This window comes from Ptychodera flava, chromosome 11, assembly GCF_041260155.1.
Source record: "Ptychodera flava strain L36383 chromosome 11, AS_Pfla_20210202, whole genome shotgun sequence".
Taxonomy (NCBI): domain Eukaryota; kingdom Metazoa; phylum Hemichordata; class Enteropneusta; family Ptychoderidae; genus Ptychodera; species Ptychodera flava.
The window spans coordinates 43,378,080-43,390,595 of record NC_091938.1 but is presented as its reverse complement, the minus strand read 5'-3'; the positions used below and the strand labels follow the sequence as shown (position 1 = coordinate 43,390,595).

At 36.1% G+C, this 12,516-nt stretch overlaps 1 protein-coding gene across 3 annotated transcripts in view; it reads right to left on the bottom strand.

Annotated features, from left to right (window-relative positions):
- The window catches only part of LOC139144565 (kinesin-like protein KIF28P), a 503,294-nt gene that overhangs the window by 243,556 nt on the left and 247,222 nt on the right, over positions 1–12,516 (bottom strand). The window lies entirely within an intron of this gene.

Here is a 12,516-nt window from a genome sequence, read left to right as displayed (position 1 = left end):
GATGTCAAATAAGTAATCTCCCAAATTGTTATTGAAAGAGTCATTATAGGGGACAGTTATGCACAATAGTGTTGAATAAGTAGAAATCATGACAACTTAAATCAATGTGGCTGCTTGGATCATCAATACATTGTTTATTATACCTGAAATTTGCGCCCGAAGGGCGCGCCGAAAATGGTAATGGCAGAAAATGAAAGTGCCAGGAGGTATTTTTTCTTTTTTCAGTATTCCATAACGTGCACATGCAATTTCAGCTTTGATGCATGAAAAAAGGTGACCCTCCCCCATAGGCTTGCACAAAATTTTATGACCCTTCAAAAATGCTTGCGCGAAAAATGGCGACCCACCCCTAAAAAACACCGGCCCACCCCCCCCTGTAATTTGTGTCCAGTCCCTTAACATAAATCTAATGACTCACCGAAATAATTGGAGACAACAGTGTGAGACATCCGTTTACTGTGGGTTTTTTTCACTACTGTTGTAAAGTTTTTTTCATTCTAATTGCTAGACTAATGATTACACTGTTTCACACCATAAAAATAAACTTCGCACACACAGAGAGTTGAAAAAAGATTTCTCTCTCGAAAGTTACCTTCATGTTATAAAAAACCCAGATCACAGATCAGCCCTGTGCAAGTTACGCATTAGTGCACACATACTACACATAGAAACAGGTAGATATAGAAACCTCGATGTCATAGACAGAGCATGCCCAATTTGCCAAAACAAACAAGTAGAAGATGAGATACATTTTCTTTTTCATTGCAAAGGATACACAGACATTAGACAGGGGTTTCGTTAAAAGCCGGCCACCGGCCATATGGCCGGCTGTAAGGCGATCACGGACGCCTGTAATTACCTGAAAATCATGTTGTTGTGCCGCTTACGGGAATGAATAGCTGGTAACAAATACAGCATATCGGTAAAAGTTTACAATGATCTGTATCCTTCATGCTGAATTACTTGTTTTCAACGCTTTTGCGAGGTTTTCAGTGAAAATTTTAATTGTGGTCGTTGGTTCGCATTCGTGTATCGTGCGATACTGGTACAGCTATACAGCACGGACCCCATTTGTACAACGTACACAGGGTGGTTGGAGGTTAGGGGTCATTGAGCATGTGCATAACGCAACATAATGTCGGCCATACGTAGGTGAAGTTACTCAGTTCGGTCGAAATGGAAACAGTTAGACGGGTTGGTTGATTAAGAAGGGTACAGTCGATGGCAATTTCTCAGATCATTTTGATACTTATGCGGCGTTTTATGAATATCTCTCAGGAAAGGTTTCTTCTGAATGCATCAGCAATCGCCCACAGCTATCCGTGACGGCGGATTGTGTAAAAACAACGGCTTGCTATTGTCAATGTAGTCAACCTTCGCGTTCGTTCTTGGATTTTAATGACTGAGAGCCAAACGTTTGACTTGCTTCAACTCTGTAGGCATATAAATATCAAAACAGAATAAATTGAAGTTGTAAACTTTAGCAGACTGTGACGATGAGTGGTAGGCTGTTGGTTGTTTGTGGTTGCATACACCGTACACGGCAATGCAGGAAGTACAATAGCCCTGCGTACGATGCTGTGTGTTCCGCTACAGCTAATAGCCCCGCTAACACACAGCATCGTACGCAGGGCTAGAAGTACAATTGAATTTAATACCAGCCACTGTACACATGTATCGCCAAGTTCGAGACGGATTTCGCGCACCAAAAGCCACAATAATTCCTTCAAAAAACCAACATCGATGGCTCCAAATACATCTCTGAATTCATATTTTCTATGCTCTTTGCGTCAAAGATGATCTCCTATGCATTTTTGAGTGTGGTTTCCGAAGGGACCCATGCTTTCAACATAAAACGAACACTTTTTACAATAGTCATTCATGATTTGAAAGTAGCGGCACCTTGATTCAGGCTATCTATACTGTTGTCTCTGATCGTTTGAAAAATGCAAATACTTTTTTAATAAAGTTATCATGTGTGATTGATGTACCGTTTTGTCGAGTTACTATAGCTAATTTGGAACCATGTCGGGGGGGGGGGGGGGGGGGGGGTTGCAATATCCAAACATCCTCATGCTTGGACGTTGGTACGGCTTGGCCGCCTGTAATTTTCATTTGGCCCCCTGTTTCAAAACTTAGTGAAACCCCTGTACACAGACATTAGACATGATTTTTCAGTAAACTAAACATTTGTAAAAACGCATTCAGAGGCACACAAGACCTTATAAGCATCTTTTCAAGGACAGATAAAGCATCACTATGTGAATTGGGAAAATACATACATACATGTTTTAAACTCAGACAAGACAAATTGAAAAAGACAAAGTAAACTATTTGTGAACCTTTAACACGACCTCATGTATAGATATTTATATTTATATATATATATATTATATATACTCTTTCATTGTTGTTTTTGCAAAACCTTTATTGTACTTTATGATCAAGATCCCAACTGGGATACGATTTCAATAAAGGCTTACTTTACTTTACTTTACTTTACTTTACTTTACACTAAAATTGTGAAACAATGGATTGACAGCACCAAGTATGTTAACTTATCCCTACACTAGCAATAGCTAGCAATTTGCCATAAGCACTGTTTTGACAAAATAAATACCTTTCTCTGCTACAATCAAGCTGGGGGGGGGGATGTTGACGAAATATGGAATTCAGCATGTGGCAGCCTTCTGAAACAGGGTCTAGCTGTTACAAACGATAATGTAGTAACTAACCGATAATGTATCAAACCTGATGATGTAGTAAAAATTTACCAATAATGTACTAATTTTTCCTAATGTATCAACAAATTTACGTATAACATATAAAATCAACCAATAACGTATTGGATCAAGTACTTTATGGGGATAGATCTATCATCGATCGAGAGATCAATTGATTGATGCATTGATCTATCCATCCACTGATCTTTTGATTGAATGTTCAAATGCTCGATTGAATGATCAAATGAGTGAATGAATCGATCGATCGATTGATTGATTAGTGGGATGATTAATAGGCTCCATATATATATCAATTGATTGGTCAATCTATAGAAACATTGATGGATAGATAGACTAGACAGCATATAAAATCAACCCATAATGTAGCCAAGAGAACATTAATGTATCAAATCAATCGATGACTTATCAATAACGTACTCTGGTCAAAGAATAAAGATTAAAATCAACTGATAATGCACTAAGTCGACCAATAAAATATCAATCAACCGATAAAGTATTAATCAATGGAAATCAACTGAATATAAATGAGTGTTGTATCTTTAGTTTTTTCAAAATCAATCAGTTACACCTTTATGACATTACCCAGACATCACAAATTGAATTTCATCAATTTTGGAAGTATTCCTGCAGGAGGATATTGCACTCAGAATTATTATGAATGTTCCAATAGCAAATCCAACTGCACCCCACCATGAAGTATGTAAAATAATGCCTATAAAAACCGTATCAAATACAGAACTGGTTGTTTCGTGTACAAAGCCATCAATAATTTGCTACCTCAATATGTAACTGATTTGTTTACCAAAATATCAAATATATTGTCTCGTAGTATGAGACATGAGCACCCAAACTGACATTTTGTATGTTCCTATGGCGAGACTTTTTAGCAACCTCACAATTTCTTAGACACAATGGTGCTGTTACCTTCAAGGCATTGCTGAACAGTGTTTGATCTTCTCCTTCATTGAATGTTTTCGAGACAAACAACATAAGGACATACGTGATGTTGATCAAATGTGTACATTTTATGACATGGCTATTGTGTACAGTTTTACTACTTTTGCTTGAAATTGTATTTTCGTATTTAGGGTTGTATTTTGAATTCTCAGTATCTTTGTATTTTGTATTTCCAGAGGACCCTGAGGAAGATGAGCGTTTATGATAACCAGGTTTCCTGTATTGGATTTTAACACTCTTTGAATAAAGTTTCAATAAAAAAAAATAAAACAAATATTGCCAATGGCACCAGGACATAATGACAGCCTTAGTATTATCGGCATTTAACAACAATGCCACTGACTGTGAATTAGACAGACCATGGAGTCAATGTGCAACACAATTAGATGAAAGACTATTTTCACATTGTGAATTTTTAAGGCCTTGTTTGTTAGAAAAGGGACATGTATATCTGTCTGTATGTTTATGGAGAAAAAAGCAGAAGACAGTTTGTTGAAAGACAATCATGTATGCATCTCTTGAAAAATTATGTGGTTATATTTTAAGGTATAATTAGTAGCAAAGCTAAGTTGACAGTAATTAAGATAACAAAATTATACTCTTAGCTAAGTAGTAATTGAAGCTAAGACAGGAATAAACTGAAATTACTGCTTAAACTTTGGTAGAAGGCTACCACAGGAATTGCACCATACCATAGTGATGGAAACGTACAGCCAATCTTGCCTGACACCCCCACATTACAAATGTCTTTACATCAGTCAATTTAAGGGGGCGCTGCACCAAACACAGCATATTTTGCTCCAAAATCATTTTAAAGTATTCATTCAATTTTGATTAACTTGTTGACCCAAGATTAAAATACTGGTTGGTTCACCTTTTAGCTTGTAAAGCAGTCATAAGTAACGTGATAAAGAAGTGTTAATTTATGCACCCAATTTCCCAGTCTATTTTCTCCCAACTTCAATGTTTCAAAAGAATTAACTCTGCTTCGGCTGGATCAAATTTTCACATTATGTTCTTTAAATACTATAAAACAAAACACCTATTTTGTTTGGCAATAAAAGTGCTTACATTTTCAATTAGAGGCATTTAAATTTAAATTTTGCTAATCATGTTTTTAATCACTTTCAACTCATGTCATTTTAGAATGACGATATACATATTCTTTTCAGTGATATCTTATATTTCCGAAAATAGAGTCAAGTTTCCGACTTAAAGTAATTTTTACCTTCTCGTGTCTATTTATAGACAGAGAAGGTATTAGAGTTGAAAACCAGTATGCTGCTGTCAAGACTTCCGTCTGTCAAGACTTCCGTCTGTCAAGATCCGTTGACGTCATGCCATTGTGATGGGTCATATCATAAACTGGTGGGGGTGGTCATGGCTCAGGTTGAGGTGTGGGAGAACGATTTTGAGCTATGACAAAAATCAAAAGGGACTTAGCGGCATAGCCACAGTGTTAAGCCTTTCTCCAAGGTTTCTTAGTTTACTACAATCTATTACAGACTACTGAGCTGACGTTAGGGGTACTCACTTTGTGTTTGCTCACTCTGTGAGCGCTAGTGTTTGGTACTGAGTTGCGTGGATATCCCCTCATGGCCTCACGTGATCTGGGCCTGTTGCATAATCTGCAGAGATGATCATATGCCTCCGAGTCTGAAAACTGTCATTGTGTAAGCCTGTCGGCATTTTCCTTGCATTTTTTCTCATTTAATTTTGCAAAATATCGGCGAGTACCTCAATATTTCAAGATAACCCTTTCTTCCCAATCGTTTCCTGGAGTTTCAGAGTCATATGAACGAAAATGAGTGAAAGTTTTAGACAGGAAAATCGGACGTCGGCCATGTTCAATGTTTACAGTACAATCAGAGGTTTACGTGGAGGAATTAACCAACAAACACTGTTCATGATGCCCGCCCTCTAGAGGCAGACCTTCCTATATGAAGTACCACATTTGATGCTTGTGGAAAGCTTGACCACACAATGGAGCATTTAAACTTTTAGAAAATGACAAACTGAATAAGAAGGTATTCAGAAAATGTCAAATACTGAGGAAAAATGCGCAAATATTCAAAATAAACAGGTTAACTGACTGGTCAGCTATAAAAAACAATGAAAATGTTTATGATCAAAAGTTTTTGAGATGCGCACATTTTAACAAATACAGAAATTATTAACATTATAAATATAAGACCAGACTATTTTTTCAGGGATGGGACAGGTTGGAAATGAGGGGTGAGAGACAAAGGCACTCCTATTGCTGCATGTGGATGCAGCCACACCATTTCATTTATAGCATACTTATTCACTGTGTTGTGTTCAAGTTCCATATTGTACTGACTGTCATACAAGGACAACATAACCAAATCAAATCAAATTAGCTGTTGTGTGGATTTTGCTGAACATGGCTGATTTTAATATTTCGCCCTATATATTTGGTATCCAGCAAAGGCATATTTTGATGTAAAGTCAAAATTAACACTACATTGCTGACAATATATGTTACTGTTTCTGCATGAACTTTTCTTTTTTAAATTATAGTATATTAGTACTTCATACAGATCAACAGTTATCGTGATGTCAACCCATAATTTTACATCACAAAGACTGTAATTCTGCCATTTTTTTTTGTTTTTCAGTCATTTTATAAATTTTGCACTGCACAAGATGATTGAACAAATTGCAATGTTTGAATTTGTAAACTCAAAGAATAAAAATCCTTTGGTCACAGATTAAATTATTTTTTGAAAAGAAATTTACTCTTAAACACTTTTAGCATATATTTTCTACACTGTCATGTATTTCAAGGAAAATATGCCTATTAAAAACAGTAATTTCTTCACTTTCAATTTTTTTCAATACTATGACAATTATCAGCCATGAGGTTATACAAACACAAGACCAGATAGGCCTTTTTCATCATTTCCACAGGACTCTTTGGAAAATCCATTAAAACAGTTAAAAGTGACTTAAAATGATCACTTGGTATACATTTAATTTACAGATGCCAGGTTGTGTATTTCACATGCACTCAGGTCAGTAAGGAAGTGCGTCATTACTAATTTGGACTATTAATTCTTATTTCTGAATTATTTAACTTTTTTCCACATTGAACTATCTTTAGGCAGTTTATACTGTAGCTTAGCATTTTTTTGATTGATGTATTTAATCATCTTTTGGGTTCTTTGGGTCCATATCCCACCTCATGCCCCTACATCATCAACTATTTACCAACAACTCCATGCCAACAACCAATTACCTGACCTGGCCACACATTAGAGAAGGTACAGCGTCATTGACGGTATTTTTATCTTTAATACCAAAACTGAGGTTTTTACCCCAACACCCCTTCATCCTTCCAGTAAACTATTGCTACCATACTAAACTTTAGATTCTCTGCTTTTTGAAAATACATACCGGTAGAATGAGGAGGTGTCCTTGTCATCTAAGAAGTGAAATATAATCCTTTGAAACTGTGTTGGCAACATGCTTCTCCACCTTAATTGACAGGATGTTGCGAAACATTTTTGCAACCTATTATAACACTGACAGATTATCATCTCTACCATTTTGCATAAAATTTGATGCAGTGCTTCCTGACGTTCAACCTATCACCATAAATCCATTATGTATGCAAATTAGCAATTAATTTAAGGTGCTTGGACAGCCTAGGAAATCAGTTCAAATTTGAGAAAATAATGACATTTTTTGCATTTTATATTGATAAAACCTAAATTCATGAAAAAAAATAAAGGCCAAGAGGTAAGAATACATGAAAAACTGCACAGAAAGTTTACAAGAAAGACATTGTTTTTGCTTTTGCCGGGGAGTCTGAGTGTACACTCTGTCAGCCCATAAAGGTCACGACTGTTGTTTTGTCTGTGGGAGACTTCCCCTTCATATGTCTTGTATGACCACTACCAAACATGTATTCGCGTGAAGACACTCTAAATTCAACAACATGAGCTTCAAAGAATTACTTGCCAAAAATCCATAAAGAATTTTCTAAGGGAAGTAAACTAGTTTTTTCATATCCGTGAAACCCCTGCCATGATATTTGGTTGCACAGATGATCACGTGATATGAAATAGAACTGAAATGCGCCTGCATTATGCTGCAGCATTAAAACGCTGGGTCGTGGAAACTGTGATTGGATCGCAAAGTTTCATGAAAATGCAATAAGTAATGGAAATTATTGAGCACTCAAACCAATAGTTTTATTCTTGGCTTGCAAGATTTTCAACGTTATTTGACTTTACCCTGCCATTGATATGTTTCCGACCCATACTGGCAATGCATGGAGGGATCTTGTCGAGTATACCACCATGTGTGCATCTTCAGAATGCCGTTTGTACCTAATGAGGTCATATATAAATCTCTAGAAATTAGTTCATGCAGTGTTGTATGAATCTTCCTTTGCTTACATTTCTCTGAAAATTTTGTTATCAGGGTTTTGTATTGGGACAAAACTAAGTATTGATTGCGACGTACAAGGTCCACTGTTTGATTTTAGTTCCGATTTTAGTACCTCGATCTTCACATCACCAGGCCCAACTTTATGTACCAATATTTGATCTTCTACCGTAGCTTAATCAATAACAAGTCATTGACAATGACATAGTCCCCACTTGTAACAGGAATATTAGTCTTGATTGGGCAGGGAAATGTGGTCATTAAGAAGTATCACGGAGTGTATATGTTGAGATCTATGGGCACATAGGTCTATGTCTTTGTTCCCAATTTGAAACACATGAGGCATGTCTAATTTTAAGTTATGGTTCTAAATTGGGAAAAAAGATCAGACCTCTAGCTGTATTAGCCAGCCATGAAATACATATGCCCATAATAAATGAGGTACAAGATGTGACATCTTAAGGTCTAATATCCTATCAAAATTGGAGGGTATAGAACTTGTGGTTACTGAGTTATGCATATATATGTATAATCAAGGTCAAAGGTCATCGAGGTCACGTGACATTTTGAAAAAAAAAATTGTATTGCTAATTAATCCCTATATGCCAAAAATCAGACCTCCACCTCTATTCGCTTGCCCAGAATTAGATGTGTGCATAATTAATGAGGTACAGTATGTGGCATCATAAGGTCTCCCATCATACCAAATATGAAGGGTGTACCACTTGTGGTTACTGAGTTATGGACAAATATGTATATATCAGGTCAAAGGTCATTGAGGTCACGTGACATTTTGTCAAAAATTTGTATTCCTAAGTTATCCCTATATACCAAAAATCAGACCTCTAGCTCTATTGGCTCGCCCAGAATTAGATATGCACATAATTAATGAGGTACAATATGTGGCATCATAAGGTCTCCCATCATACCAAATATGAAGGGTGTATCACTTGTGGTTACTGAGTTATGGACAAATATGCATATTTCAGGTCAAAGGTCATTGATGTCACATGACATTTTGTCAAAAAATTTGCATTGCTAAGTTATCTACATATACCAAAATTCAGACCTCTAGCTCTATTGGCTCGATCAAAATTAGATATGTGCATAATTATGTATATAATTATATATATTACCAAAACTTGTTTGTATCTTCTCAGAGGGGTAAAGTGCTCGATGCAGGGATGCAGAGCAATATTACAATAAATATGAGATCACATCAAGTATGTTTGGTACCTATTACTCGAGTTTCACGCATACACGCGATCGTCAGATAGGTAGATTTTATTGTGTGAAATTTGCTTCAGGTGCTTACATATAAGTGTCAGGTTGCGTCAAACCATTTGGTGTTGTGGGTTGGATTGAAATTTGACAAGTAAAATTTGTTTTCGTGTCGGCACTTTGAGACCAACTCGGAACGCTTGTTTAAAAGGCTAGATTTATCTGCATTGATTATGAATAGCTTCTCTGTAAGGCAAAGGTTGCATTTCTTTGACACATTTGAGTAACTACTTGCTTTTGATAGGATTGACCATGATATATTAAATGGTTTGTCCTGAGATTTCAAGTGACAGACATATTTTGACAATTCTGTGCTGTGGCGTATGCCTTACTTCGAAAAGATTGGACATGATTTGCATAGCGTGTTTTAAATGTGTTGTCAGTTAGACGATGTAATGTTTCGCCTCATTGGCATCGCTTGTAACAGTAGCTTATAGATTATGGATTTAGACTGGCAAGCCCCCTGGAGTGGGCAATTGGTCTTGATGCGGCACTTACATACATCAGTGGGTTTTCTATCATTGCGCTGGGTGACCCGTTTGTTGTGTGATTTTATAATGCTGCCCATGTTGTGCATGCAGCTGTAGCTTAATTTAAGTGTATTTCTGTTAAGAACTTTATGTAATTTACAATCCTTTGGGAAATGTTTCTCAAGGAGACGGAAGAATTCCTTTCCGACGTTGGTTTTCACACTCTTACTGTAGGGTGGGTTGTACCATGTAATTCTACGCTGTCTGCTCCTTGTTTTCTTTACCGGTTTGTCAACACGTGTGTAATTTAGCTGGTCATCGTACCATCAAGACCAATTGCCCACTCCAGGGGGCTTGCCAGTCTAAATCCATAATCTATAAAGCTACTGTTACAAGCGATGCCAATGAGGCGAAACATTACATCGGTCTAACTGACAACACATTTAAAACACGCTATGCAAATCATGTCCAATCTTTTCGAAGTAAGGCATACGCCAACAGCACAGAATTGTCAAAATATGTCTGTCACTTGAAATCTCAGGACAAACCATTTAATATATCATGGTCAATCCTATCAAAAGCAAGTAGTTACTCAAATGTGTCAAAGAAATGCAACCTTTGCCTTACAGAGAAGCTATTCATAATCAATGCAGATAAATCTAGCCTTTTAAACAAGCGTTCCGAGTTGGTCTCAAAGTGCCGACACGAAAACAAATTTTACTTGTCAAATTTCAATCCAACCACACAACACCAAATGGTTTGACCCAACCTGACACTTATATGTAAGCACCTGAAGCAAATTTCACACAATAAAATCTACCTATCTGACGATCGCGTGTATGCGTGAAACTCGAGTAATAGGTACCAAACATACTTGATGTGATCTCATATTTATTATAATTATATATATTATATATATAATTGGGCCTACATGTTTCAATGAAAAATTTCCTGTCTCGAGTCTAGAATGCATATCAACGGCAGTGCGGTTAATATTGAAACTGCTAGTTGAATGATATCTGTATTGGTAATTCTGCATTCCTTGAAATGGTTGAGTCGTCTTTGCAGTTTTCCCTTGTGACCAGCTTCAGACAAAACTTTAAAACCTTTTTGTGCTCTCTTTCTGCCTCCTTTAGCCATATTTATGTGTTATATCACTGCGACGTGACCCTATAAAAGTTAATTAACGCATTAAGTCTCATACTGTGAACAACGCTAGTCCACTGTATGTTATTGTGTGAGCGATGGATGTTATGCAAGCGCAATTAGGTGGTTCCCCCTAGCCATGTGAGGAGATAGATACATAGGACAATCAAGCTCTATGCATTTTCATGTAAAGCATAGCCATTGACAGCAATTTAAGGCTGCCATATTTAACTCCAAAATCACTTGCTAGGGTGTCTTGACCCTTATAAAACTCACCAACCTATTTAGGTTATCCATAAGTCTGTAAGTAAGTCTGTACATAAGTTGTTTTTGTAGCAGATACCTACTTGTTTCATTACAGACTTGTTCCTTTTGTCTATGTCTACAGTTAGGTCTGTACATACTATCAAGCATGTGTATAAGCCGAAAAATGTAAATTAGCTAAGTAGGCATCAGTTATACAGACTTAAAAGTTAGCATAACCACTTAACAATACCTACTTAAAGCGCGCAAATATAAAAAGGTAAAATTGTACATACCAAAGATCAACAATAAGTGTTGTTTCTATCTGTTCAATGCAGGAAAATTCTATGTTGATGTTATGACAATGATTTCTGCACAGTACAACCAGAAAAAAAAACTTTTTGACCAAAAATGGATAAAATTGACCCAAAAATACAAAATTACAGATTTTATCATAAATTCAAAATATCACATTTAGTTCATATGTAGGAACCTGCATATTGAATTTCAAAACTATCAGACCAGTACATTTTAAGAAACACGTTTTTTGACAAAAATGGAAAAAATTGCCCCCAAAAAACAAAATTGCAGATTTCATCATTATGTCAATACATATCATTAAGATCATCTGTAGGAACCTGTATACCAAATTTAAAAGCTATCAGATGAGTACTTTTGGAAATACACAGTTTTTGACCAAAAGTGGCCAAAATTGCCCCCAAAATACAAAATTACAGATTTCATCATAATTTCAAAGTATCACATTTAGTTCATATGTGGGAACCTGCATGTTGAATTTCAAAGCTATCAGACCAGTACATTTTAAGAAACACATTTTTTGACAAAAATTGAAAAAATTGCCCCAAAAATACAAAATATTGCAGATTTCATCATTTTGTCAACACGTATCATTAAGATCATCTGTAGAAACCTGTATACCAAATTTCAAAGCTATCAGACCAGTACTTTTTGAGTGACACATTATTTGACCAAAAATGGCAAAAATTGCCTTAAAAACACAAATTTGCATATTTCTACACAATTTGAACAAATCTGAAATAGATCATCCCTAGAGACCTATGTACCAAATATCAAAGCTATCTGACTGGTAGTTTTGAAGAAGAAGATTTTTAAAGATTTTTTTCACCAAAAACGACAAAAATTGCCTTAAAAATACAAATATGCAAATTTCACCATGATTTAAACAAATCTAACAGAAGTCACCCTAAATAGACAGCATATCAAATTTCAAAGCAATTGGA